Source organism: Lissotriton vulgaris, chromosome 5 (genome assembly GCF_964263255.1).
Source record: "Lissotriton vulgaris chromosome 5, aLisVul1.2, whole genome shotgun sequence".
NCBI lineage: Eukaryota > Metazoa > Chordata > Amphibia > Caudata > Salamandridae > Lissotriton > Lissotriton vulgaris.
In genome coordinates this window covers 1,768,675,467-1,768,681,557 of record NC_141693.1, presented here as the reverse complement: position 1 = coordinate 1,768,681,557, position 6,091 = coordinate 1,768,675,467, and the positions used below count along the sequence as shown (strand labels likewise).

Below are 6,091 nucleotides of genomic sequence, written 5' to 3'. Positions count from 1 at the left end.
CGGGTCCTATCACGCACGCTTATGCTCCACCTCCTCAATGGAGTGGGCAAGACGGGTCGGTGGTGCGCGAAGCGGGATCCCACCTCAGCCGGCGCGTGCCGGCCCTCACCTATCGCCCTATCGCTAGGCTCCCTTTTCCTGCCAAAGTAGTAGAGAAAATAATGAACAACCAACTTACCCAGTTCATTCAGAATAATGAGTTACTCAATCCCAGCCAATTTGGATTCCGTGCAGGGTACAGTACGGAGACAGCCCTTTTCAAGGCCACTGAGGAGATCAGAGCAGTGATGGATAAGGGTGGCGCCGCTGTTCTGATTCTCCTCGATCTATCAGTGGGCTTTGGTACCTTGCTTATGCGCCTTGAACATATAGGGATCAAGGACTAGGCCCTTGCTTTACTATCATCTTTTCTGATGAACAGGAAACAGACAGTGTCCCTTGACCATTATCAGGCTACTCCCTATGTATTGCCATGTGGGGATCCTCAAGGCTCGTCGCTCAGTCCCTCGTTGTTCAATGTTTATGTCTCTGAATTTGCTCTATTAATACAGCAGTTCAATTTTAATTTGACATCTTATGCCGACGATACACAGATTGTTGTCGCAGCATATAAAAAACCTTGTCCCCGGCACTGCAGTTTCAGCATTGCATGAGAGAAATTAGTCTTTGGATACGAAGACATTGTTTAAAACTTAACTTGGATAAAACCGAAGTGGTGACCTTCGGAAATCTCCAACCAAAATGGGAAGGACTGTGGTGGCCAGCCGAATTAGGACAGACCCCTGAACAAGTAAAAAAGACCAAAAACCTTAGAGTGCTGATAGATAACAATCTCACTTATGCACAACAAACTAATGCAACAGTTTCAGCCTCTTTTTATTTATTGAAGAAACTCAAGAAGGTCTTTCCATACATTCCCAATGACCTTAGGAAAACAATTATGACTACCTTGGTGCTGTCCAAGTTAGACTACTGTAACAATTTGTACATTGGATTACAGAAGCAACATCTAAGGAAACTTCAGATGGTGCAGAATGCTGTGGCCAGGCTCCTATTGAATATACCAAGGCATCAATCTGTTAAAGAAGAGATCCGGAAGCTCCACTGGTTGCCTGTGATGCAACGCGTCAAATTCAAGGTACTCTGTCTCGCCTATAAAACCCTGAATGGGACGGACAGGTACTTTTGAAACAGCTCTTTTCGTGGTATCACCCGGGCAGACAACTAAGGTCCACAAATGTCAGACTTATGTCGACACCTGCGATTCGAACTGCGAGTTGGGGAGGTCGGAGCACTGCCTGCTGTGCTGCTAAACTATGGAATAATCTTCCTGCTGACATGAGACATGCTAACTCTCTCCTCTCCTTTAGGAAAAAGCTAAAAACGTGGCTGTTTTCAAGATAATCTCCCGCTCTTCCATGTCTAAAGGTCTTACTCGAGTTCAGCGCCAAGACACCTCAGTGTATTTGTGCGCTTTAAAAGTCTCTTTAACATTAGCATTATGCCACATGGTTTTGCTCGGCCCTCCGACTCGCGCACGTGTTAGACTCCTTGGTCCGTGTTTCAAGACGGGTCGGGTGGGTAACTGACATTGCAGCAGACCCCTGGTGCCCGGTGTGGGCCTCCCCACCCGGCGGCATAATGCGGTCGGAACGCTCTGAGAACAGTCTGCCCCAGTCGACAGTCGTGCTGGGAGCAGGGGGCTGTCCCCCCTTCAACCACCCCATAGCGCCCCAAGGGGCGGCTCGGGACGTGTGCCCGGGGAGGGCGCGGAGGTGGTCGAATCTCCCTTGGTCTCACGGACGCGCCGAAGCTGCTGCCAGGGGGGCTTTAACACCCTCCGGTGGGGAGGAGGGCCACCTGCCACCCCAGAGCCTTCCTAGCCGATCTTGAGCTGGTCACGGCGCACCGGCGCAGAGGATCTGCACCCTGCGGGGGCCGGGCATGGCCCAGGCGCCGGCCCTGCGAAGGGGATCCGGAACTCTCGGGCCACCAACCTTCCTGCCGTGTTGAACCCTCCGGGCGAACTGCATGGACCCCAGCAGTTTACTTCTCGACAGTTTCACACCCTCTTAAACTCTCTTCAAAGTTCTTTTCAACTTTCCCTTACGGTACTTGTTGGCTATCGGTCTCACGCCCGTATTTAGCCTTAGATGGAGTTTGCCACCTGCTTTGGCTGCATTCCCAAGCAACCCGACTTCGAGAAGACCCGATCCCTGCGCGCCGGGGGCCACTACTGGCCTAACACCATCCAAGAGGTGAGCCTCGATCAGCCTAAGCGACGCCGGGGAGTCGGTCTTCTGTGCGCCACATTTCCCGCGCCCGCCACCGGGCGGGGATTTGGCGCTTAGCTCTTCCCTCTCCGTTACTGGGGGAATCCTGGTTAGTTTCTTTTCCTCCGCTTAGTAATATGCTTAATTCAGCGGGTCGCCACGTCTGATATGAGGTTGTAGTCGGAAGAATGATGCCGGAGCGTCAAAGGGGGTTGCCGGGAGAGGCCAGGACCCTGCCGGAGCAGGGGGCCTGGCATCCCGGCAGCGTGCGCCCTCTTTCCCCGGATCGGATCTGGAGGGGTTTTGCCCTCCCCGGGAAACTGGCCGCGGAGGTGGGTGCCCTAGGCGCGTGCACACAGGCAGCTGGTGGTACACCACAGAAAGCTACGTGCGGCACGCAGCCAGATTCTCCGGGAGGGGTCCTGGGGCGTACCGGTCGCCAGACCCCTTTCTTGTGGGCCAGGCGCGCCGGTGACATACCTCCGCTGCAGGACCTGGCGAGGGACCCTGCCAAGGCGATCCGGGGGATCTGACCTTGTGGGGGGAGGAAGGGGAAGCAGAGCTAACCCTGTGACGGCCCCAGCCACGTCCCGGGGAAGCCCCCTTAGACAGGGGTAGCCCCGGTCCGCAAGGTGCATTCGAAGTATTGATGATCAATGTGTCCTGCAATTCACACTAATTCTCGCAGCTAGCTGTGTTCTTTATCGACGTGCGAGCCGAGTGATCCACTGCCAAAAGTCACAGGCAACTTTTTGAAAACGTTCACCCACCTGCGGGTGCAGGAGAGGCGGGAGGAAGGCGTCCATTCGCCGCGGCGGGCGAGATGTCCCAGGCGTCCTTTTCAAGGCTTCCCCTCTGGGAGTCAGACTGCACCGTTGGGAGAGAAAAACACTGCAAGACGCTCGGCCCGGGAGTCCCCACCACCCACCCATGGGCAAGGAAGGGGGCCTACGGTGCGACAGGAGCAGGAAGCCCCGCAGCCGCCGGTCCCTCCCAGGGTAACCGAGAGGGACCGCGCAAGTCTTCAAACCCCTCGGCCCAGCTGCACGGGACCCGGTCTAACTGCGTAGCTGGCAACGAGGGAGGGTCGCTCCACCTGCACGTCGCCGGGCGGCCGAGCCATGCCGGCGGGCTGGCGATCAGCCCACCCCACCCTTTGCCTGGGTTGGAGGCGCCGGAAGGGAAGAGCCAGGCAGCTCCCCGGGTCCCTTCGCAGGCCCTAGGCCCCTTCTCTTCCAGGCCACCCTGCCATGAGAGAAGGGCCACTCCTTGGTCGCCCGGTCCCCAGTCGGGCTGGGACTAGGGCCCGGGAGAGCCCAGCCGGTAGCAGGGCCTTTTCCAGGGAGGGGTGGTACTAGCCCGGGGATGTACTGCCATTCGGTTAACACCCCCACCTGGGGGGTCTGTGCCGGGTGAACTTGGGTTCTGTCTCAGAGAGAAACAGGAGACGGGGACGCCCCCCACGCCCGGTTCCTCACACGTCGGTCGGCCTTCCCCGGGGGAAAGAGGCCCGCCGAAGTCACGGGCCTAAACCCGAGCGCCCCATGCTGCCGCAGACCGCTCCACCGGTCGTGGCGCGCCAAGACAGGGCTGGGCCCTGTGCCTAGGGTGCATGCTTGCAGGAGTCGGCCGTGGGCTTCGGGCTGGCGCCGTCGGTCGCTCGAGCTGCTCCACCATTAATGATCCTTCCACAGGTTCACCTACGGAAACCTTGTTACGACTTTTACCTCCTATAGGTAGTCAAGTTTGATCGTCTTCTCAGCGCTCCGCAGGGCCGTTGCTGACCCTGGTGGGGCCGATCCGAAGACCTCACTAAACCATCCAATCGGTAGTAGCGACGGGCGGTGTGTACATAGGGCAGGGACTTACTCAACGCAAGCTTATGACCCGCACTTACTGGGAATTCCTCGTTCATAAGAAATAATTGCATTCCCCAATCCCTATCACAAACGGGGTTCAGCGGGTTACCCGCACCTGTCGGAGGATAGACACACGCTGATCCGTTCAGTGTAGCGCGCGTGCAGCCTTGGACATCTAAGTGCATCACAGACCTGTTAATTCTCGATCTCGTGTGGCTGAACGCCACTTGTCCCTCTAAGAAGTTGGAAGCCGACCGCTGGGGGTCGTGTAACTAGTTAGCATGGAGGAGTCTTGTTCGTTATCGGAATTAACCAGACAAAATCGCTCCACCAACTAAGAACGGCCATGCACTACCACCCACAGAATCGAGAAGGAGCTATCAATCTGTCAATCCTTTTCGTGTCCGGGCCGGGTGAGGTTTCCCGTGTTGAGTCAAATTAAGCTGGAGGCTCCACTCCTGGTGGTGCCCTTCCGTCAATTCCTTTAAGTTTCAGCTTTGCAACCATACTCCCCCGAAACCCAAAGACTTTGTTTTCCCCGAAGCTGCTTGGCGGGTCATGGGAATAACGCCGCTGGATCGTTAGTCGGCATTGTTTATGGTCAGAACTACGACGGTATGTGATCATCTTTGAACCTCCGACTTTCGTTCTTGATTAATGAAAACATTCTTGGCAAATGCTTTTGCTTTGGTTCGTCTTGCGCCAGTCCAAGAATTTCACCTCTGGCGGCACAATACGAATGCCCCCGGCCGTTCCTCTTAATCATGGCCCCAGTTCCAAAAACCAATAAAATGGAACCGGAGTCCTATTCCATTATTCCTAGCTGAAGTATTCAGGCAACTGGCCTGCTTTGAACACTCTAATTTTTTCAAAGTAAAAGCTTCGGACCCCCAGGACACTCAGTCAAGAGCATCAAGGGGACACCGAGAGGCAGGGGCTGGGACAGGCGGTAGTTCGCCTCGTGGCGGACCGCCAACTCAATCCCAAGATCCAACTATGACCTTTTTAAATGCAGCACCTTTAATAAATGCTATTGGAGCTGGAATTACCAATAATCGCGCCAGGCGGCAGGCCCTCGAATCGGACGGTCCATGTGGGGTGGAAGCTTTTTGCTTGAAATAACAGCCGAGGCTGGACAATTGGTCCATCCCTAAATGGAAGCCCGGCCATCTGGTCATCCCGGGCACTTTGCCATGCCATTGGCCTGGAGGAGGGAGCCAGGGACGTCTGAAGGAGGACTGCTCAAGACCCATGGAGCCCGTCCAGGGCACTTTGCCACGCCGTTGACTTGGAGGAGTGAGCCCCGAATGCCCGGGGGAGGACTGCCCGGGAACCATGGAGTCCATCCCTGGCACATTGCCCTGCCGTTGGCCTGGAGGAGGGAGCCCCAGACACCCAGGGGAGGACTGCCGTGGACCCATGGAGCCCGTCCCAGGCAATTATCCATGCCTTTGACCTGGAGGAGGGAGCCACGGACGCCCGGGGGAAGACTGCCCGGGACCCATGGAGCCCATCCCGGGCACTTTGCCATGCCATTGGCCTGGAGGAGGGAGCCCTGGGCGCCCGGGGGGGGAGGACTGCCCGGGAACTATGGAGCCCGTCCCGGGTACTTTGCCACGCTGTTGGTCTGGAGGAGGGAGCTCCCGACTCCCGGGGGAGGACTGCCTGGGACCCATGGAGCCCGTCCCGGGCACTTTGCCATGCTGTGGGCCGAAGCCCCCCAGACGGAGCAGAGGTGTTGTCCAACCATAGCCCATGTGGTCACTGGCAGAGAACCGCCAGCCCAGGATGGGTGTCCCGGCACACCTTGCCCCTAGTAATCCGGAGGAAGGCTACCCCTCTTTCTGGGAACCTGTGCGCACCGAGTGACGGAGGGGACCCAGGGTGAGGAGGCGCCCGACCTCCTGCAGCCCTCGCTGGGATCAGGGAGGCGAATGGCACCTCATCGGGACTTACAGG

At 57.1% G+C, this 6,091-nt stretch overlaps 3 pseudogenes; all 3 read right to left on the bottom strand.

Moving 5' to 3' along the window:
- LOC147717118 (28S ribosomal RNA) overlaps positions 1-2,450 on the bottom strand; it is a 6,875-nt pseudogene extending 4,425 nt beyond the window's left edge.
- Positions 2,451-2,871: 421 nt separating this feature from the next.
- LOC147717117 (5.8S ribosomal RNA) lies at positions 2,872-3,013 on the bottom strand (annotated as a pseudogene).
- A 937-nt stretch (positions 3,014-3,950) lies between these two features.
- Positions 3,951-5,318, bottom strand: LOC147717116 (18S ribosomal RNA; annotated as a pseudogene).
- Between the last annotated feature and the right edge of the window lie 773 nt (positions 5,319-6,091).